General features: G+C 38.9%; 1 long non-coding RNA gene across 1 annotated transcript; it reads left to right on the forward strand.

Annotated features, from left to right (window-relative positions):
* Positions 1 to 14,202: 14,202 nt before the first annotated feature.
* On the forward strand, positions 14,203 to 17,386 carry LOC121923525. The gene is made up of 3 exons (XR_006102388.1): positions 14,203 to 14,284; positions 15,722 to 15,922; positions 17,295 to 17,386. It is a non-coding gene; the product is annotated as an uncharacterized LOC121923525 (long non-coding RNA).
* Positions 17,387 to 24,460: the final 7,074 nt, after the last annotated feature.

Below are 24,460 nucleotides of genomic sequence, written 5' to 3' on the forward strand. Positions count from 1 at the left end.
GAAAATAATTCCATGCAAAGGAAACTTATATAGAACAAAAATGCATATTGATGCTACTGCAAGTGCAGAAATTAAAGAAAGAATTAGAGCTAAAGTTATTGATGTGAGACATAATTTTAGAATCATTGTGGAGCTACTGGTTTGGAACCAGTAATTTGAAGTTGTACATTGTAATTATATAAGTGAAGAAAGTGTTATCCTTGACTGCCAAAAGTAATAATTTTATATTCAGGGCTACATGATTGCTACAGACTGTATCCCAAAGAATACAGTAGTAATTTCTGTTTAATAAAATTCAAAAGGATTTTTTAAAAAAAACATCCTATCATCTGTAATTAAAGTTTTCAATATGCAAAGCTTTTGATGTTGTGTCATCTCAGAAGCATAACACAAGAAGTTTGTCTCCTTTTTATAGAATCTGGTGAATGAATCTGAAGGGAGGGTAGATTTTGATAAATATTCTAAAAGCATCTGGTATTTATTTTTTTAAAACAAACCTTTTTTTCTTTAAAAAAAGGAGGGGGGCAATGGCATTGGCAAGCAATCTTAAAGCAAGTGCTCATAGAAGAGAATTAATATGTCAACAGTTCATATGTTGATGGGAAAACTCTGACAGATTGGGAAGATCCCTTTATTTTCCCAGTTCTAGACTTCATGCTTGTAACAATTTCCTCAGGACATTTTAATTAATTCTGATTAGCAACATCCCCTTTGGCGCTACCATGTATGGTATCATTGAATCAATTCCACAAAACGTAGCTAGTAGTATCATTCTTAGAACTGAGAAATTTCCCATATTAGAAATTTATCACAGAGCAGCTTTCCACCAATTTGCTGCCCTCCAGATGTGGTGGACTAAAATCCCCATAATCCCCAGCCAGAAATTGGCAGCAGTCACCTCATCATACACAGACTCTGTATAGTTTGTCTGAATACCATGCATCTTTGCTCTTGTCTTGGGGTTATTTTCTGCTAATTTCTGTCTTCCTTCCATCTTGACCTAGACCCTTCTACATGTGTATTTATGGCACCTCAACTGGTGATGTTTTATGTTTTACTACCTAACAAATGAAGCATAATCACACTGAAGAGTCTTTCTGGGGATCTGCCATTTCAGTATGAACTTTAGACAGGTTATATTTAAAATGGATTTTTTAAAAAAAGAACTCTTCAGTAATGGAAACCTTATCTATAATGTCTACTTCCTTCCTTCAAAAACAAATGCACACTCATAAGACAGGGGCAAACAAATCCAAGAAGCAGAACCAAAACAAGATATGTACTCTCCAAAAAAATCAGTTTTTTCACAGTTGTAAACATTGTATTTGTTTTGATACCGTTAACTACAACACTGAGGAAAGCCTACTGTATGTTTCAAAGCACACCATTAATTTTACACATGTTATATCTGGGTTATAGCTCAAAAACATATTCTATTTTTATGTACTCCAAAATTTCATTCTTTGATAGTGTGGTCATGAGTGTGAAATGATCCTATTTTCCACTCAATAGTAAACATACAGTTTAAAAACAGAGGCATTTTTCTTGCAATGCTGGGCAATCAAACTGAGAAAAAACATGAAAAGACATTATAGTATATTATAACAGCAGCAAGAATAATATATGCACAAGGATGGAAGACTGCTGCCATTCCTTACACAAGAAGATTGGCTGATGAAGTTTACTGAACATGCCAAAATGAACAAAGGGAAATATTTGAACAACTTTAAGAAAGATTGAGGATTATTTATTACTTATTTGTAGCTACATTAGGAATGTGTATCAACTATAGATTTTGTTAAATAAACAGAGTTTGTACATGGTGGAAGTACAAATACAATCATATATAATGGAAGTATAGTAGTATATAACCATCAGTTAGGCAGGGGAAATTTTTAATTTAGTAATTTAATTATATTTTGTAATTGTTTGTATTGGTTTTAGTCATGTATAAACATATGTTTGTGTTTACGTCTCACACACACACACACGTTAAACAAACTGAAGAAAAGTCTATTTAAATAGTAGGTATTTTCCTAGTGGTAAAAAGATATCACAGAAGAAGCCAGCCTAGTCTCCCATGGGAAAGTTCCACAGTGGAGGAACAGCACCCGAGAAGGCTGTCTCCAGTGTCTTTATCAACTGTACCTGTGATGGTGTTGGGAGAGAAAGAAAGCCCTCCCCAAGGATCTTAAGGTTCAAGCCCACTCATACAAGGTCCTTCAGATAGTCTGACCAAGCTGCTTCATAAACCCCTCCAAACTTTCTAAGGCGGGATACAAACCGCCATATAGTACGTATTCTATACGTACTAGGGTTAGGAAGGGGCGGTGCTTCCGCACCCCCCTAACTCCTAGTACGTATAGCGAATACGTACAAGATGGCGGCGCCCCTTCCACATGGGCGTCGCCATCTTTACGTGTCGCGGTGCCTATGATGTCGCAAATGCGCCAGCGGTGCCTCGCGACGTCATGAGGCGCCGCAAAAAGAAGCTCCGAAATGGAGCTTCTTTTTTGCTCCGCGCGAGAGCCGCGCGGTTGTCTTGTGCGGCTCCCACGCGGAGAAATGGCGCTGGGGAGACCGCCGCAAAGCAGAGGGCTGTATCCCGCAAAGACGTTATCTCTTAAACATTGAGTCAATTTAATCCTGTACTCTTTACACTGTTCCATTTTAGAATCATGTTATAAAAGCAGCTTGTATTTGTGGACACATATATATACTAATTAACAACAATTTATCTAAAGATTGTTTTTATCTCAGCTAAAAATATATAGGTTCAGCATCACTTATCTACAATCCCAAAATTCTAAATATTCCCCAAACCAAAATGTAATTGTACTGTTTTTAATATTGTAAGGTGCCTTGAGTCCCAGTTTTGGGAAAAGGACTGGAAATAATAAATAAATAAATAAATAAATAAATAAATAAATAAATTTTCATGGGTGGCTGAAACAGTTAACCTTACTGCATAACCCCAGGGACGGGATTGGGGTGCGATGAAAGGGAGCAGGATAGGAACAGAATGGGTGCTATCACCCATTTTATCACACTCAGGAACGTCACTGACACTGCTGGAAGTTCCCATTTTATTCCTTATCCATCCCACAGGAGGCAATTTTCAGGAACTGTTCAGAAGCGTTCCTGAAAATCGCCTCCTGTGAGACAGATCAGTAACCAAATGGCAACTTCCAGCAGCAATGGTGGCGTTCTGGCATGTGATAAAAAGGGTGATAGCACCCATTCTGTTCCCATCCCACTCACTTTTGTCATGCCCCTATCCTGTCCCTGGGTGCTCAAAGTGCGGTAAGCTTGAGTGACCCTTTTGCTTTTTGATGGACCAGTGTACACAAATTTTGGTACAAAATTATTTAAAAATACTGTATAAAATTATTTTCAGGTTATGTATATCAGATGTATATAAAACATAAATAAAGTTAGTGTTTAGACTATGCTCCCATCTCCAAGATATCTTATTGAGGTGAAACAGACAGGGTGGAAGAGTGGCTTGAAGCAGTCTCTTCCAAAAACAGATTGGGGCCACGGAGAGCACACACTGCAACTCCAACATGCCTTGATGCCAGCCAAAAAAAGAGTGGAAAAGATCCGCTCCTTTTTCGGCCAGGGTGGGTTTTCCCACCCTGCTGCAGACCCATGGCAGTTTCAAGCCACTCTGGCGGCATGCAGCGTATAAACACTGCACCACTAGAGTGCCTTGAAGCCACCTATGTCTGGGCAGCCACCTGACTTCCAGGTGGTTTCAGGGTGTTATCTCAACATGCAGTGTCAAAATGCCGCTCTCTGATGACACCTGTTTTGTGGCTTAAAAGGGCTTTCTGTTTGGGCGCATTATGTACATTCATGTAAATACAGGTATTACAAAGTATTTTTTAAAATAAAAATTCCAAGCACTTCTGGCCCTAACAATTTCGGATAAGGGTACTCAAACTATATCTTATGCAGATAGTTTTCTAGTCAGAATTAATTCACAGTAACATGGGTTAATCCATTCAATTTATTTTTGATCTCAGTAGAAAATAGTTTTCTGTTATGTTTTATGGTATCCTTCTATTAGAGATTATAAAGATGTGCCAGCTTCCTATTGTCTTTATATTCAAAAATCCTGCCAATTAGGTAGCCAGGTCCATAATGACCCCTACATTCATTTTGCCTAATTTGTAGCTTCATAGTCTTCAGATGCATAGCTTAATGAACTTTCATAGCAAAATCATTTAAAACAAAAACAACTGCAGTACAGTTGCACAATTTTTCTTGACACCTATCCAGATCTACTTATCAGTTGTTTTCTCATAGAAATCCCCCACTTGTGAAAGAAGGTTTTGTTTTGTTTTTTAAAATCATGTTGGCACTTGAAACGGGAAAGAAAACCCAGAAACAACTGTACAATAAGGGGCTTTCTATCACTTGAAAAATACAACTCTTTTCCCTGGAAGAAAGCCAGTCCTGATGTAGGATGTTCTTCTGTCATGTTATAATTAGAACTTACAAATGCAATTGAGTTTGTTTGATTTCCAGTGTTTTATTGGAGTAGTGGAAAGAAGAGAGCATGGGCGGGAGGAGAATCAAACAAATTCTGTAATTTTTATGTGTTCAAAGGGTTTTAAAGGAGGTGGCGGTGGAGACAGAAATCCTATTAGTTGCTAATACAACCTGGAAGCAACTTTATCAGGCATTGCTTAAGCATTTGTTCCTAGTTGATATCCCAAATAGAAGTAAATGTTTCGAGGTTCTCTTCCCTTCCGTATTGACAGTCGCATAGTTATAGATAGTGTGCACATGATCTACACACACATGATATAGCCAGCCATTTTGCTGTAGCCAAGCAGATTAGGTTCCATTGGGATGAAGAGACAGATATGAATAAACTGAATAAACAGATCCTTCTCCATACCCTTTAGCATTATGAAAACCAGCACACATGTGGCCAAGCAACATCAGAGTGTGATCAAGATGGCAAACATCATTAAAGAGGAAGAACACACAAGCTGGGAGAGGCTGCAACAGTTTGCTTTTGCTTGATCCTACTGGGAAGAGCAAGATTCCAGCCCCACCTTTTCTCTCTCCCTACTGAGTTAATTGGGTACAAACTACTTTTGCATTTTGACCTCTGTTTGCACTAGCTGAAATAAACTGAGAACAAAGGGGGAAGAGGAGACAGAAACTGGAAAGAAGCTAAAAAAAGGAGAGGCAACAGAGGATTAATTGGGACAGGCTCTGCCAAATCAGGACAGTTTTAGGGTATGCTTATCTCATGTTCTTGGTACTATGATCTCAGTATTTCAGATATCTTAAAACTATATAGTATTTCCACACTAAAAATGTAGAACCTATGGAGCTGCTTCATATTGAATTAAGGTGTTGGAAATTGTATCCCCCTTCAGATGTTGGTGAATTTCAGCTCCTAGCTTTCCTAGCCAGCATTGCCAAAGGTGAGGAATTTTGGAAGTTACATTTCAATAACATTCAGAAGGACACATAATCCACACACACTCCTGATCTAGCCAAAGCCTGATTTTCCAAGCCACATGACCTGAGATTCCACATGTAATACACCCTTTCTTAAATATGGCTAAGCTTGGTATTGACCATATACGTGCAAAGTGTATTCACGCTACAATTGACCTATGACTCCTTTTCCAGTTAGACTGGCACAATATGGCTATGCTTGGTATGGCCAGAATTCTGTTAGGGACCTCTCCATCAGTTTCCCTTGTGCATGAAGATGTCCTTTTTGGGGGGGGGGGTGCTGTAGCGGTTGATATTCCCTTCCTCCCTCTTCAGCACCCAAAGCCAACTTGACGTACTACAAAGCCCCAAAATCCAGTCTACACAGTTATGAGTATTCTATGCTTTGAGGCAAGTAGGCAGGATCAGAGAGGCATCTGGTTACATCCCCATAGCCAGACACATAATGATGACATCAGCACTAAGATCCACTGGGTTCTTCCAGGGTTCTCAATTCTGATTATTTTGTGTCTGACTGAAGCTGCATTTACACTGTTGAAATAATGTAGTCTGACACCATTTTAAATGCTGCTGCACCAGTCAATGTAATCCTGGGATTTGTAGTTTTAGAAGGTCTGTAGCCTTCTCTGCCAAAGAATGCTGGTGCCTTGCAAAACACCAAATCCCAGGATTCTGCAGGACGAAGCCTTGGCAGTTAAAGTAGTGTCAAACTGCAGTATTTCTACAGTGTAAATGCACCCTTAGCCAGGTGCATCTCCAAATCTGTTTGCTCATTGTGAAAAATGGAATGGGCATGTGGAGAGGCTTCGGGGGCTTTTTAATAAGTCAAGAGGAGGTTATATGGTTCAGCATCATGCAGGTCTGCATGCTGATATTTATGCAACATTGAGGGGATGCCGGATTGAGGCTTATATCCACATTGCACAATTATAGCAATTTGATTCTACTTTATTACTATCATAACTCTGCCCTATAGTATTCTGGAATTTGTCATTTGGACAGGCACTTAGAATTTCCTAGTGCAGTTTCCTGAATTATAGCATTACAGAATTAGTCTGTCCTTGCCAAACAAATCTGAATATCTAATCAAACTATAAATCCCAGGATTCCACAAGATAGAACCACAGCAGTTAAAGTGGTATCACTATGCATTAATTGATTAATGTGGATACAGTTTCTAAGATCAGCTGTTTCATCTGCTTTCTACCATTTCATAATGAACTGACCACAGATAAGTTGTTTTGCAATTGGCAAAGTCAGACATGCCTTTGTGTATCAGAATTTCAGCTCATCAAATAGTAAAATAATAACAGGAGATGCAAAATGAATAGTTACTATTTATATATATTCGAGTTCTATGTAGAGATTATTTAGAAGCCACAGAAGCTGCTGAAATTTGACACATCATTATAAAAGCAAAAAAGTAAATGTAATTATCTCAGTTTTCTCTGATCTTGTCTTAAAACCTCTTTCTTCCTGGATAATAAATATAATTAGAGAGATAAATTGCCCATGGTTTCCCCCTCCCTCCTCAACAACTGAGAATTTAGAGAGCTTTTTCAAAGTTTGAATAACTCTTTCCCTTGCTCTTCTTGGGTTTTGCAGTCTATTCTGGCTGCTTTATCTTGAAAGCCCTTATTTCAAAACACTGTTACTCCAAAGCTCCTTTCCACATATATGACAGGTAAATAAGAGCAATGAAACTGGTCTTGTTAATATGTCTATTTGGCTGCTAGCAATGTTCCAAAGGTCCAGGGCTATAGTAAGATGGGTTGCTGATGTTAGCAAAGTTAACTTTCTCTCCAGAGTCAACTTCTAGTTATGATGGCTTACCTATGCAAAATCAAACTAGTTCATTTGTAGAAGAGGTGCTTCCTCAAGCAGTGAAAAATGCCTGTTTGTCAGCACATTCTTTTTCCTCACCTACATATTATACATTTAATGGGTTTTGTTTTGGAATTGGTATTGTCATGGCCTTAATTTGTAAGTCTGATTGCTGAAGCATACATCTCTTAGGAAATCTCATTGCTGGAAGCAAAATGAGTTAATCCTTGGGGATGCCCATTCACTTTAATATTTAGTATGATTCTAAATTCCAAAACCAGGGTTGTTGTGGTTTTTCTTTTAAATCTATGCCCTTTAAAACGTAAGTAAAATTTAGGGAAGCCATATGTTATTCTATAAGAGATCACAGTCCTCTTTTTATTTGCTGGCTAGAGAATAGTTCTCTAAAAGTTTCTTTTGTTTTAGCGATAGAAAAAGATACTCTCCAATATTTCAAAATTAAGTTGTCCTTAATTTGTTGTTTTTTTTTAAAAAGGAGATTTCCCAGCCTTTTATGATGGAAAACAAAAAAAAAAAAATGCAGGTTAGCTTATCATTCTTGGCAGAAATTAAGGCAGTCATTTATTAGCAGTGGCTAAACATCCTGTAATTCCGAGATTCAATTAGAATTCAGTCCTAACTAGAAAAGGCTTTGGGAAAGAAAAGAGAAAAACATATGGGGAGGAGTAAGTGAATGCCCCCCCACTGGAAGGGTCATTAAAAGGGGGGCTCCTGTGTATGTGTTTTCCCCCAGATTATTTCCTAGCCATCATATCTCTAGCACTAACTTGTCAATCCTAAAGTCATATTTTGAAGCCAAAAGTTTCTGCCTCTGCTCAGACTGCCAAAAGACAAGAAAGAGTACTTCCACCACTTGCTTCATCTTGGTTTTTCTTCATCACCCTTATATTCAAGGTAGGTAACAATGGAAGTTGTTCGATTCCCTGCACCTTTACTGAATTGATTCCAGTGTCTGGGTAAGTAGTAAAAAGTTTTCCTACTATGCAGGTGATCTTAAGTGCCAAAATCCATTTTCTATAGAAGACACATTGTAACACTATCTCTTTGATAGGAATGCAAAGAATTTGATTAAGCATCATAAATAAGTAGAGAATTATTGTGTGCTACAAGTTGATTAAACAGTTGTGAAACATACCTCAAAATCTTCTAGCAAGAGATATCTCAGACAAAAGGAAGTTCAGTAATTAAATTAAACCTCTCCTCCCCAGAATTTGTTACTGATCAAAGCAAGGATTTCCATGTGTGTTTGTATGCGCATATGTGTAAAGGTTGTTTTCACTCAAATTAAATCAGACCAGGGTTATGGTAAATTTTCATGGAGTTCATTATTCTTGGTGAAAACTATAATTTTCAGGTGCCATTCTCTCTTTTTCGCTTTCTCTTCAAAAGAGCAGTGGTCTCATTGAGGAAATGCCTTTACAGACAATTTCTTTTTTAAGTGGTGAGTTTGCAGTTCATCTGCAAACCTTTACCTACACTTGGCAAAACACTTGCAACAAGAGAGAGGGAGGGATTATACTGCATATTAAAACGGTTACTACCGCTTTTAAAACAGTTTCTAATGGTGGATCCTTCTCCTTGAAAACTGCTGAGACATGAGGAAGCTGTCAACCAGTATGTTGCTGCAGACTGCTTCTTTCAACGTTGAAGTTGGCAACAAGCAAAAAAAGAATTACAGGTAATTCAGGCCGAGCATTTGTTGTATACTGTCTCCTTTAAAGTGGCTCCTGCAGTTGGCACTTTAAAAAAGAAAGAAGGAGACAGACGTTTTTGCTTCCATTCACATGCTGTCCAACCAGTCAATGACATGGAGGGCGCGATTTGTGAAACATGATACCTTTCAAGACTAGGGCCTTCAGTTTTTAGCTCACCTCGATGATGATGATGATGATGATGATGATGATGATGATGATGATGATGATTTTATTGATTACATTTCCTCATTGAGACAAGACGAGAAGTCATCTCTAAAACCAGCTTGGGGGGGGGCATCATAAGTACTATTGCATTGTGAGGGACATAAACAGCAGGAGGATGAGAGGACACTATGTGCTAATGAAAGGTGAGAGAGAAAAGATAGGCAAGTTGTAGACCAAAGGATCAAAAGCATGGTAGAATGAAAAAAAGAGTTTAAGTGAGTATGGGATCCTAATAATAATAATAATAATAATAATAATAATAATAATTTTTATTTCTATTTCCCACTTCTCCAAAGATCAAAGTGGGATTACATGATATTAAAAATACAGTACAATACAAATATAAACTATAAAATATTAACACTGAATTAAACATTCCTATTAGTTCCTAGAGCTGGAAGAGACCACAAGGTCCATTGAGTCCAAACTCCTGCCGTGCAGGAAGACAGAATCAAAGCACTCCTGACAGACGGCCATCCAGTCTCTTTTTAAAAGCCTCCAACAAAAGGAGGCTCCACCACTCTTGGTCACTGGAGGAACAATTATGCCTCCACCTCCACATTCTATTATGTTCAGTCTCTCTCTCTCTCTCCAATTCCCTTTCTTTTGTAATTTTAATAGCTGAGACCTGAATTTCCTTCTTTCCCCCTTCCCATTCCCTTTTCCTTTTTGCATCACATCTGTTAGACTGAGTTTGTCACCAGTAACTTTTGTGTGTTGTTGTTGTTGTTGTTTAAAAAAGAGTCCTGGAAAGAAGCTAGAACTGATGATGATTAATGTTTTGGCCAAGGACATTGGTGAATAGAATACTGTATGTTTATTATTATTATAATTATTATTAATAATTTGAAAGCCACCTGGAGATCTGGGACCATTTCACACTAAACAGTTATAGCATTCTGATTCCATTTCAGCTGCCATGGTAGCATCGCATGGAATCCTAGGACTTGTAGTTTAGGGAGGGGGTATTTAGAATTCTCAGATAGCAAGCAACTCTGGTTACAAACCCCAGAATTCCTTAGTTTGCACACATAGCAATTAAAGTAGACTCACAGCATTTTAATTGTGTGATGTGAAACAGGAGTGGAGAAATGTAGGATAAAAATCATTTTAAGAAGGAAAAAGAGAAGGAGAAGAATTTTGTCACTCATGGCATTAGCAGAAATTGTGAACTGGTACAGATTGAAAACTGTTGTGTTCATGATGATAGGAAAGGCCAGTTTGTGGTGTTACATCTCTGGTGGCCCCTTCATGCATGAAACCTATCATCTAATGTACAGTCATGCATCATGAGATATATTTGTGAGCTAATCCATTTAACATACTACATGATACAATACATAAGGGAACATTGAAGCTAAAGAAAAATCAAAAAGTATCTGTTACCAGTCTTCTCTCTCAGTCAGCAAACCTCTCATGTGTGAACTATAGATACTCAGTGACATCCACAGGGGACAGAATGAAAAGAGCCCACTATTTTCTCTTACGTACAACCATATAGTTCAGTATAGTCCGCATGAGTACAAATCTAGGGTCTTTCAAATTACATTCTTTATGACTGAGTCTTTACTTCTTAGCCTAAAAGTTCCCATGGGGGGGGGGGGGGGGAACAGATGTGTCTCACTAAAAAGAAAGGGGGGTGGGTAGAAAACCTTCCTAGCTTTCTGTGCACTTGGATCTTTCATTTTATGAAAACAGTCAAACTGCAACCACAAGATTTCACAGATAAGAGAAAAAATGTGGATTGTACTTAATTCAATATTATAAAGGAATAGTCTTACGGGAGACGGCAAGCTGAGCCAAAGCCAGACCAAGACTGCTGACTGATCTGAAAAATGTGAATATTTTTCACACTGGGACACCACATCTCATAATGCTCTGTGTGTGCTATAGTATATAATTATGAAATGTTTGCATTAAGTAACTTGGGTGCCTAAATACAGATGTTCCTTATTGACATTAATTGAACATGACATATCTTTGGCCTGCTTTATAGCAGTCATCAAAGCATGCATTCCCACTTTAACATATATATTTTAAAGGAGCTCTGTTCCATATCGACCTTATTAACAGTGAAAAACATTAGTGCCCCAGCTATCTGTCATATATTTCAGTTAAAAATGCAATTGATTCCCTTTGAACGGGGCATTTGTTGAGAATTGAGCACAAACAATAATATTTGTTTCATTTTTTGGAAATCTGCCCTCTTTTCATACTAATGTTACTACTGCTTAATGCTACCATTTAATGTTACTAGTAGTAACTACTACTTAATGTTACTACTTCTTAATGATTAATGCTACTATTGCTTTTGTTACAGCTGCCTATTATTATTATTATTATTGAACCATGGTAGCATTTTTACCTTTGCTGCAGAGACATAATTACTTAATAATGCTTGCATTATAGTTAACTTTAAGGTGACCATGGCATGGCTGCTGAGTTACCTTTCTGCTCATATAAGGGGGCAATTTTTGCTAACCTCTCTATTTTGCAGTCTCCATACCATATCCCAAATCATTCCCAAAAGAACCCCAGCCTCCAGGAGCAGCTTCTGAGGGTATAATATGAAAAATCCAGGGAAGATGAGGTGGGAAAATCCCATTCTGTTCTTTTTTTTACAGAAGGACAGGCTGGAGTCAAACCCAACAGGTTAGATCTCAAGAGTTCTGAAGTAATGAGTTACAATTAACATGTCAATATGTCACTTTTTTTTGTAATGAGGATATGGCAAAATTATATTTCAAAAGTAATGCAATAGGTGTGGATGATATAACTTTTTTTTTTTTTTTGTCTAACAAGTAGCATTTTTGCTACCTTTAAAAGAGGAGATGGGGGGATTTTGGAGACACCTTTGAGTGGAATTTTTCATTTTGTACCATTATCAATTTTAAGTTTGGGTTTTTGTTTTTTAACTTTTAAGGTTATTTTTATTTTTTATTTTTTTTTATTTTTAAAGATACAATAGTAATCCATTGTTATGTACAGGGCTTAAAGTTAATTCTAATATTACATAGGCCTGTTACAGACAGGCCAAAACAAAGCCGCCCCGAGTCACCCCGGAGGCACGGCACCCCAACGATGCATGCATCCCAAGAGCCCAAAAGCCACACCAAAGCCACGCCCCCGCCCTAAGGACTGGAGTGCAGCCTTAAGGTTATTTTTCAACATTAGCCATGTTGGCAATGAAAATGATGTTGTTTACAAAAAACACTGTAAACATTATTATTTTTAAAAAGAAATTGTCCAAGCTCTGTTAGCTCCAGACTTTTGTTAGTTGCCTTTAGTTGCTATTGATATCAGCTGGATATAAGGGATAACTAACTTTTCTCATTATTTCAATATAATTAAGTGTAATTAAATAAAACTGGATACAGCTGTTGACGTTTTTCAAGAAAAACTATGATGAACTGTAAAACAGCATTTTAATGATTATTTTAAAATGATTATTTGGGGCTAGTCTCATAAAATGATTATGTGATGATTTTATAATCATTCACATATAATAGTCACTATTCTATATTATTCATCCAGAATGGTTAGTATTTTATTATTTGATTAAGAAAGCACTCTCTTAGGAGGATCATAACAAAATGTTATTGGTATACCAAAACTAACACTATGCCCAGCATTTGAATATTTTTATATCTGGGTAAACTACTTTATCTGGACATTTTCCTCCCAGAAACTGACCAAAAAAAAAAAAAAAAAAAAGGTTTAAATATTAGTCATTCCTCTGTTCTCTTCACCAGCATTGTTTTACCATTCTGCCACTATTTCAGTTGCTGTTCCACTGACATGTCTGTTCTTTCTGCTTCCTAGTGTAGTCTTAGGAGTTGTGACATAGTTCATGCAGTGGTGTCACATCATTGTGTGGCTATTAAAATATGGCTACATTATGATGCCCTTGAGAGTAACTGCAGAGAAGAGCAACTTAAATACACAGCTGAACATTTGACCAAGGGATAAGAAAAGAACTTTCATTGTGTTCAGCACTATCAATATATATAAGGTCCATAATTAATTGATGAACAATTAAGTTGATCTCATTTTCAGTTCAACTGAATTTATTTATTTATTGGAATAAGTCAAATTCAAAGCTATCACTTCACTAAAACTAGGCTTATGAAAAGCAGCTAAGGGGCTGTACAAACAGCCCTGAATTGGCAGCCTCCATCCACCCTTTCTTCAGCCAGATAGGGGGGGCAAGACAACCGCACACTGTGGCCCAGATCTGGTCTTTCTAGGGTGCAAAAAGGAGCTGCAAAAAGTGGCTCCTTTTTGCATCCTGGAAAGGGCACCATAGCCATGCGGCGGCAGCTATACAGTGCTCCTTCGGTGCTGCATCATATGGACACAGCACCAGAGGAGCACCATGACGCCGTATGCCATGTGGAGCAATGCATGGCATCATGGCACCCTAGGGGTGGAGTTGAGGCATGCATCATCTGGACGTGATGCCCCAACTCCACCCCCAGGCTGGTCTGAACAGGGCCTAAGACACTGGCCTATGGACTAAGAAAATTTGCATCTTCTGCAGACATTAGTTGCCCTTCATCAAGTCACTTATTCCCAGTCTTACTTGTCCCATATGCAACACATTGATACAAAGGAGAAATGTTACTCTTTGGACCAGAAATTGTCCCATATGCAACACATTGATACAATGGAGGAATGTTACTCTTTGGTCTACAAGTCCCAGAAAGCCCTGGCAGCATGGGTAGATGATCCACATAAAGCACTCTGGGCATTTGGTAGAAATACTAATGTGCTTTTTAAAAAACAAACACACACAAAACAACAGCAACACAATTTACTACTACTTATATTTCACACATATTTTTAGTGCATACAGCAAGGGAGCATTTAGTTATGGATTTAGAATCTTTATTTACTGATTTAAAGTAAATTACGTATTGTTACAACTAGACGCTCTGTTGTTCATTCCATCACTTAGAGAAGCCAACTTGGTGGGTAGTCAAGATGGAGCCTTGCCAATAAGAGAACCCTCATGATTGAACTCTTTCCTGAGACAGGTGAGATTGGTTCTTTCCTTATATATTTCCTTGTCCACATTAGATAAGCAGGAAAGACTGCTTTGTTTAATTGGGATTTTCATGTTGCATAATGTTATATTGTTCAGTAACTGAAAACTTAGTGTGTAAGGATTAATGCTTTTGATTTTTTGTCGGTAAGATATAAAATATAATTCACTTAATTTTTGTTATGGTGAAAATTTAACAATTAAGTTTATGTTTAAGTGTCATTGAAATGTAAGTTAAATGTCAACACTAAAAACCTTCCCAGAATGAAGTAAAAAAAGAAGTCGTCGTTCATGGTTTTACTACTCCTCTGCCCAGTAGTCCCTCTCTTGATCCTGATAGAGAAGGAAACAGCTACATAAACTTTTTTTAAAAAAATAAACTGTTTTTCATCCACTCCACCAAAAACCTTCTCTTGCTTTTCTTTCCCCCCTCCCTTCATTTCTTTAACCTCCCTATTCTGTAGCTTACTGATTCCCACATGGATGCAACCAACAGAACTAAGAACTTCAAAATTTAATGTCTTGGGACAGATGAGTAGCCTGTCAGTGTACAATATAGGAAGGCCACTTGTATGCAATGAAGACGGTTAAATCTTATAGATATAAAAAAAAATCTAATTTCAGTAATAAGGAACCCTTATTAGTTTTAGAAATAGGGTGGGGGCAAAGGAAGATCAGTTACTACTCAAAACTTGAGCAGTTACTGCAACTGCAAACTTGAAATCATTAAGATGGCCTGCAGTATTGCAGCTTTGTTTGAACCAGTACATCCACAGATTTTCACATCCTAAAGGCTCTTAACACAGAGGTAGGAATCATGCCATCCTCCACATGTTATTTGACTGCAACTCCCAACATTCATCACCATGTGAGCTGCTGGGAGTTGCAGTTCAGCAATATCGAGATGGCTACAGATCCCCACCCATGCCTTAATACATTTCACCCCTGTAGAACTATTCTTGCATAAGTGGTTTGAATTTTGTGATCTAAACATTATAATTCCCTAACTGTTACGAATGAACAAAAAGAAGTTATTTTGTAATAATCCAAGAGGCTTCTGTTAAAGAACTAGGTGAGAAATGTAGCATATGTTTGCTCTTTAGCCTTCATTTCTCATTTAATGATTAAGTTACTTTCATTCAGAAATTATGTTAATCCTCAAATTCCAAATGAAGTTAAAGAACAAAAGTTTAATTAAGCTGCCCCTTTTCATTGCCAGTGATCTAACTTGATTTCTAAATACATTTGTTTTAACTAGCTAGTTTCCATCACTGACATTGTTCTTTAATTTGAAATCTGCTATCAAAATGTTATAATTTTGCTCCTTGCATTCTGAGAAGTTTTTTTAAAAAAATATTGCACTGTGCACTGAGTGTCTGGTTTATATATTGTACTTTTAAAAAATAAACAAATGTCCTCAAATCTACAGAAACGAACCTGTAACTCTGACATTAAATCGAAGGGAATTGACCAGGGGCCTCAGGCAAAATGGCTCACTGTGTGGGATGATGGTCCTACCCACCTGAATCCCCTGGAGGACAGTGTGAGAGCCAGGGAGCTACCTGCAGCTTCCTCAGTCACGTCTGGTGCAACGGCTGGTAGATCAAGGAGCTGCTCTGCAGTGCCTACTGTGAGTAATACAAACTTGAAATCATTGAGAAAGCTGGCAGTCTTGAGGACTTTTTTCAGCCCAGCCCATCCAGAGGTTTGCACATACCAAATGGGACTTCTGACCTTTCAATTTTATTATATTTGGTTAAAATAAATGTAGCCCTACTTATATTACAGGGAACTCTAAGCAGCTTATTAAAAAGATCTCTAAAACGTGTTTGACCTGCAGTCCCCCCTCACCATGCCACATTGCAAACTGCTTTTTCTTGTTCGCCTTTCCTTTGCACTCCCAGATTTTTCAAAAGCAGTTTGTTGTGCCCATGGGGGCTTCTGTTCAACTAAGGGAGGGGAAAAAAGGGTGGGTCAAAAGTCCTGCTGGGTGTGTGAACTGAGTCATATGCTTTTCTGAAATATGGCAACAATTTGTATTTTAAAAGTTTGTTTTTACTACTTTCTTGGTTGAGTAGAACCATCTGGAGGATATTTTTAAAACAAATCCTAGTTTTGAAAACTAGAATATTTCACTGAAATGATTTTGGCATGATATATGTACTAATTTGTACTTAAGCTGTTTTTGCCTCCTCACTCACTTGATTTAAGAAATATCAAGTTATTACAGCTCAGAAGTTCAGAGTCATGCCCATGCAGTGTGCCCATGAGGGCATGGAGTCAGATCTCCCAGTCCCTGCTGCAAAGGGGAAGCTGATACCTCAATTCATGAGAGAGCATAGCTCAGTGGGAGAGCACATGTTCTGCATACAAAAGGTCTCAGGTTCAATTTTAATTTAAAAATATTCTCTCAGGTAGTACGATGAGAGCTTGGGGTTTTTTTTAAATGGATTACAACTCATAAAGTCCCACACTCAGCTTTTTCACTGTCCATGCTGCCTGGGAGATTCGAGGAACTGGAACCCAAAAAGTAAAGATCTGAGGACTGGGAGTTACAATTTCTGGATGCTTTGGAAGCAATTGCCACTCAGAATCAGTAACACTAAAATTGATAGGCCACTGATCTCAGTGTAATGCATTTCCATGTGATCATTTTAGATTTGCACTTGTGAAAGCCTGTGAGAGGGGGAAAGTGAAATGTTACCTGCAAAGGAGGAAAAATCTCTACATATTTTCTTACTAGTTTTTGGGGAGAAATGTACTATTGCTTGCTGTAGCTCTGAAGTACATCCTCTTACACTTGTCCAGATAAGAAATCTGGGTCAACTGCCTTGGCTCAGGCTGAAGTTTAATCAGTTCATCTTTGTGAAGTCATCATATTTCCACAGTCTCTTCCAAGGCTTTGAGGTACTAAAGGAAGGTTATTCAGCAAGATTATTTGCTAAACTCCCTGGTGATATTTTCAGTAATCCCTCAGTTGCATTATTTTCCCTCCTCAATAGATCTTCAGGATGAAAGAGTGTCTTCAGATAACCTTGATGCTAATGGAGCAGAAGAGTGTCTCTGAGGTCATGATGGAAAGGCCATAGCTTTGGAATCCAAAATCTATTTCCATGTAGAAATAGCTTTGGCTCATTGGAGAATATATTTTGCTGTGTTGCATAGAAACCACAACAGCTCCTGTTAACCTTTATTTATTTATGAAGCACTCCTGTGCATTTTTACCTTTGCTCCTGAACTAAATATTTGGCACAACTTTTCTTTAACATCCTGCTTGCCTCCAAACAAACACTACTGTGTTGGCACAAGGAGGCTTTCTCTCACTCTGTAAGGAGAAAAGACAGGAAATGGATTTGTTTTGTACAGTAAGTCATGCTTTCACTGTGAATTGGGAAACATCCCAAAGAGCAGGCGGTGTATTGGATCCTATTAGACAATCAGAGAGAGAGAGAGAGACTGACTACCATGTAATTCATTTCCATGAGACGATTTTCTTCATATCCCCTTAAAAGTCTTGGCAGAGCCTCTGGGTCACTGCTATCTCTGCAAATCATAAGGTATTATGCCAAAACTTTGTCTTCAGAAGAAGATACTAAGAAAATGTTACTCAGAGTTCCAGATGTTAAATCTCTGGGTGTGTTTGCTTTATATGTCAGTTTGCCAAGACTTTTTAAGGTGAAATATTTTCAAACAAGGAAAAGATAAGAAGCTGGCTTTATTTAGCACATTCTGCTTTTTATTCATATACTATTTAAGTGAATGCAGCCCTTGAATATTTCTAGAGGAGGATGTTGAAACTTGTAACCAAAACCAACAGTGACTTCAAATGCTTGCAGACTTCCAGAGAAAGCGTGAAGTGCAATGGCATAATCTCGCAGCTTGAAATACAAACTAAGCCCACATATGCTAATGTCCAGTGGCTGCAAATGCTTTTCCTCTTGGTCCTCTCACCACCAAAGACAAGAAGCAAGAGCTAAGAGTCCCTTCATTTCCTCTCCCTTCAGCTAGGATGCTGCTCATTCTGTGCTGAGATCCCTTCTTCCTAAACAGTTACAGTACTTTGTTTCTGCTTTAAACTGACCTGATTGCATCCTATGGAACCCTCTTTCAACTACTATTTCCAGGATTTCATAGGATACAGTCATGACAGTTAGAATAATACTCTTATTGCTGCTTAGAATAAAAGGACTCCTGGATAGTTTTGAACAAAGACAAAAGGGTTGAAGGGATAAAGAGGCTGAATAGATGGGAAGGGTTTGGGTTGACAGATACATTATTGGGGAGATCAACAAATGTTTGATTGACTTTGGATATTGTCAGTGTTGTGGCTTCGGGATAGCAGTGAGTGGAAATGACTTCAATCACCTCCAGAACAATTTCAAGAGAATGGATGTAAGTAACTTATCTCTAATTTAAAGCATGCTGCACATGACTACATCAAGCATTAAATGAAAATGATGTAATAATTTGTGGGTGGTAATGACAGAATGGCCAATAACTAGGCGATTCTGTAAGGAGAGATGAGAACTACATTTCCATTCTCCATCCATAGTGAGGATACTTGAAGATGTTGATATCTAAAGCAAAAGTCTCATTTGGCTTGGTCACTTAGAAGACCTGTGCTTTATCAGATGCTAGCTACTGTACATCACTGGCATCACATGTGATCCTTTATATCAAAAACAAGTGGGGCATACTCATAACCAATACTAGTAGCATATGACTTCCAAATCCTATAACTCACATTATTCTTTTGATATCTTTGTTCCAATGGGGCATGATAATGTTAGTGTATCTCATTGGTTCAAAGACCTCCCTGCACACCTGCAGCAAAGCCCAATGAATCCACTGGACCAGCACCACTTCCTTAAGTGATAGACACACATTTAGGTCTGAGGAGGGGAAGCATCCCCCCCCACACACACACAACCAAAATCCAGATTGTGGCATATATTCCACTTGAATCTCTATTTTTAATCTCATCATCAGTGATTGTGAATCTCATCACCAGTCACTAACAATGAATGGACTCGCCCAGAAGACCAACAGTCCCAGTAAATGTTGGGCTATTCTGTTTATTGAAGGCACATCTCATAATGGTTATTACCTATTCTGCATCCAGTCACACTATAAATATACCATGGCTTTATCCATCACTTTTGTCCTATCTGAAGTGGACTTAACAGTGGGGCTAGGTGGGTTTTTCTTCACTTTGCATCCTCCACCAGGTAACACATCACCAGTAGAACTATCAGACCATACAGAAATACAGAAGGAACCAGGAAAATGGAAATGCCAGGATCATAGGCCCTGCCATGTTTGTTAGCTCTGTATTTCTTATATGCTTTGTAATACTGTAATTTTAGATGATGGAGTATACTGTACTAATGGTGATGCTGGCCTGGGAAATTCTTTCTTGAAGCTAGATAACAAGCAGATGTGAAGGAAGGAAACATGCGTTTGGAACTGTCAAAATCAGTTTGGCGGTAACTCTCGGTATGGAGAGGAAAAGAGGAGCAGTCCTGGGAATATGAATGTTTCAGGGGCTGTAGAGACAGCCCAGTAAGCAACCACATGCCACACCCCAACCTGATGTAAAAAGGAGCGATAAAATGCGGCTCCTATTTGCACCATACAAGGCACCACGTATAAGCACCATGGCACAGCCTTATGATGCTGTTTGGGTACTGCACATGAGGGACATCATCATGGCATGCACCACCAGGACGGGTGCGTGCCAAGATGGTGGTTCGCAAGCAGCAGCAGGGCTCTGAGTGTGTGAATGCTCAGCCCTACCTCAGCCCTAGTTTGGGTGCAGGCCAGCATAAACTGCCAGTCTGTACATCCTCTCAGTTTGTATGTATTCTTTTAACTGTATAATTGCCTGCGTATGGCATGAGTGCACTGTATATTGTAAACTGCTTAAGGAGTGCTTAAATGGCATAGAAATGTACTTGCTATTGCTATTGCTATGGAAGTGTTTGAATTGCTTTGTGCTTTTCTGTAACAGAAAATACTTCAGTTATGTTAACATAGTAACAACATTAGTTTTCTGAATAAAGCTTTCTGATCCATACTGAAGACTACTTCCTGAACTGTAGTTAGCCATTAAATGTCAGGAAATGGATGTTGGAAATTAATCCCTGCCTGCCTCAACAACTTCCAGGACATTAAAAAAAAATCCCTTTTCCTAGGTTTGAAAGGTCATGGCTTGTGCTGCAGTTAATTGAAAATAAATTTGGACGGGGGGTCGGAGCATTGGACTTGAACTCTGGAAACCAGGGTTTGAATCTTGGCTCAGCCACGTCAATCCACTTTGTGACCTTGGGCAAGTCACACCTTCTCAGCTTTAGAAAATGGCAATGGCAAACCCACTCTGAACAAATCTTGCCAAGAAAATCCCATAATAAGTTTGCCTTAGGGCTGCCATATATTGGAAACCACTTGAAGGCACATAACAACAATATATATATATTACAGAACTGGCCAGAAGAGATGCAGTACTCACCAAATTCACTGGCTTTTTGCCAATCCAGATGAACTCTTATTCCTGGTACATACCACCCCAAAAGGGTGGGCTGGAGGTGGCCACTTTTCATGTGGAAGGTTGCCGCAGCAGCCAAACTGTACGGCATCCCTCCACCCCAAAAAGAACCAGGAAAAACCGGGTTCTTCTTCCAAGGTCACACGGATGTCATGAGTGAGCAATTGGCACACTTGTGACATAAGCGACGCACAGCGACATCTATACGCTGTGCATCATTAACATCATTACGCCGCTGCCATGACGTCCTAGGGTTAGGGAATGTGCAGTTGGTGCACAGTCCCTAACCCTAGAATCACAGCCTGGATGCTGCTTTTTGGCGGTATGTACCGGGCCTTATTGGTTTCAACAATACAGTGGGCCCTTGCTATCCATAGGGGTTTGCTTCTAGGATTCCCAGTTGATACCAAAATCCATGGATGCTCAAGTCCCATTAAAGACAATAGCATAGTAAAATGACATTCCTTATATACAATGGCAAAATCAAGGTTTGCTTTTTGGAATATATATTATTTTTTGGTATTTTTAAGCCATAGATGCCTGAATCCGTGGATCTGAAGGGCTGACTGGGACTGCCAGCCGAGACCCCTTCATTTTAGACATTAGTCATTCTGCTTCCCTGTTCACCTTGCTTGACATTGTCCAAAAAGAAATTTATCTAAGTATAATTTAGAGAGGTGCTAAAGCACAGGAAAACAAAATATGAATTATGAGTACAATAAACCAGACCTACTGCTCTGAGAATGAATCAATATGGTAATTAAAACATCAAAAGCAATTCAAATAAATCTAAGCTCTGTTTAGGGAGCAGCTGTCAGGAACATCCTTCCCATTTCCGTGGTGTTCCTGGTTTGCTTTGTACACACCCATCAGAGAGTGTCAATGCCCTGAAATAACCTAATGTAGACAGTCTATACTAATACCACCTCCAAGTCAGCTATGCTTCAAATATATCACAAAACATGGAAGAAAAGAAAACATGATAAATTAGGGCAACCGTCCCAAGTGGATGTTTTTCTATCCAAAATTCAGTCCCTAAGGAAACATTACACAAAGACAAACAAAGGAAGAGAAAGGGTGGGGACTTGTTAGAATGCACCAAAACACAAATTGCAAATTATAAATGAAGTCAAGTCACAACAGCTTTGCATTTAAAAATTTTCATCTTTGGTGTACAATGCTGTATCCCAGTTTCCTCCAGCCCAAAATCAAAAGGAAAAAAAATTGCAATTGTAAGAGAACTTACTTCAGGTTTTCTATTCATGTCTCATATGAAAGCCTGGATCATGAATTGAAACCTGTTTTTACAAGTGCGGTTGGGATGAACAGCCAACCCAACAGGTTTCCTGTTAGAGGGACTTGATAATGCTCTTCCTAATAAATAAGGAACTATTTTTTCCCTAGAACAGCTGTGTTCAGATCACAGCTGTGAATCAAAATAAGAGCAAACTGTTCCCATGGCACACACTAGGGGAGTTACTATGTCAGACAGGATAATGATGATGATACTTTAGAGATTGCCACTGTCACCTTGCTACTAATCATATTTAGAGGTTTAAGTGGCAAAAACCAGTCTTCTGAGTACTTCTAATTTTCAGTTTTTAAAGCTTTTTCTACAGTCTTAGTCTAAAGCAGTATGTCCTATGCTTGGAAAGATACACACACACACGTGTCAATTTGAAGCAGGATTAAAAAGACTGTGGAAAGGGCAGAGGAAGGCAGACACTGTTGAAAATGTACCTCCACTTAAAGTCTCAGTTCAGTTAGTGTGTGGTTGATCTTTTTGGTGCCTGGAGCCTCCTGCTGTCCAGGAATCTCTCATCTTAAGGCTCTGGAGAGACAGAAAAACATCCAAACATCAAATGGATGCATTGGGGGGGGGGGGGGGCGACGGGGATAGGAGAAGAATATTTTTGTTTTCTAGAGTGCAGCTACACTGTAGAAACAATGCAATTTGACACCACTTTAACTGCCCTGGTTCTATCCTACAGAATCCTGGGATTTGTAGTTTTGTGAGGCATCAGCACTCTTTGGCGGAGAAGGCTAAAGACCTTGTAAAACTATAAATCTCAGGATTCCATTGGATGGAGCTTTAGTACTTAAAGTGGTGCCAAACCATGTTATTTTTACAGTTCAGATACACCTCTCCCTTCTGAATGAACCCTACACCAGCCCTGTCACTGCCCCTTTAATTCATCCTCTCTCTCTCTCTCTCTCTCTCTCTCTCACACACACACACACACACACACACATATAAAGGGGGTTAGAAGAGGCGAGAAGAAGCTATAATTAGTAAGAAGCTGAAATCAGTCTGAAAGAGACCTTGGCTGAGTTGATTGTTTCCAATCTGTATCACAGTCCATAGAGTATATCGCTGTACCCTCTTGAGGTCAACAGACCAGAAGAAGAAGAAGAAGAAGAAGAAGAAGAGATAGTGATGATGATCATCCCCCCATCCTACAGTAAAACTTTAAAATGTACCTTAGCAAGTGAAATGGTAACATAGTGTCTGTGTGTATTTATTTACATGGCTATGCACAAAAGACAAAATATTCCCATTCACCACTCAGAAATAGAACTTCTAGAGACACAGAAAGCAGCTAATCTCTGCATAATGACAATGATACTGGTTCATAGCAGTGGTATGCTCAGCCTCCCCTGAGGTCACCCTGTCCCTCTACCCATGAGGAGACGGACAGGATAGCATGGGGGGAGCACATAATCCCCCAGGGTTACCCCATGCCTCTCCTCATGAGGAGAGGGACAGGACAGCATAGGGGGAGTATACTTGGCTTCCCTCAGGGCTGCCTCATCCTTCTCCTCATGAAAAGGATAGCATAGCATGTGGGGAAAGAGCCTGACTGGGTGTCACCCCATGCGGGGTGAACCCCCCCCCCCACACACACACACAACCACTAGTGATGCCACTGGCTCATAGTACCCTAATGCCTGTGTTTGGCTCAGGTCCAGGCTATCTTAAGAATGTAGCTTCCCTATAAGAACCTACTTTGCCCCTGAAATCAACAAGAGAGGCCCTTCTTTCAGTCTCATAACTGTTATAAGCACAGTTGGTGGGGACCTGAAAAAGGGCCATCTAGGTAGCTGACCCTAGACTTCAGAACTCCCTGGTTTCCATAGAATGGAGCCATCACAAAGCAGTGTCAAACTGCATTAATTCTAAAGGTGGCAGCAGCCTCAGTCTCATTAAATGTAAGAGGTTTTTCTTGTTATTGTTGTTGTATTATTTGATAAATTTAACAAACAAGTTTCATTCTGCAGAAAAATATGATCTGAGATTGGACAGTGCTGTAGTTAATCATAAACAACAACAACAACAACAACAACAACAACAACAAAGGATCTGAGGCTCAACATGCTTGCTAAAGGTAACTGCCATTATTTTGTCTACATATTGATTGGTAGACCTACCATATAAGAAGGCATTTTCTGGAAAAGAACCAGTGTAGTTAGACAAGTTTATAAATGAGGTCATGGCAGTCACCAGACACAGAGTATACTTGGAATCTGGAATGAGGAATTTGAATACTCAGGAAGTAGAAGAGGCAGTCCACAAAGGTGTCTGTAGACAAATTCTCCATGACACCAGCTTGTGCATGGCTTAAC

The sequence above is a fragment of the Sceloporus undulatus genome, chromosome 2 (assembly GCF_019175285.1).
Source record: "Sceloporus undulatus isolate JIND9_A2432 ecotype Alabama chromosome 2, SceUnd_v1.1, whole genome shotgun sequence".
NCBI lineage: Eukaryota > Metazoa > Chordata > Lepidosauria > Squamata > Phrynosomatidae > Sceloporus > Sceloporus undulatus.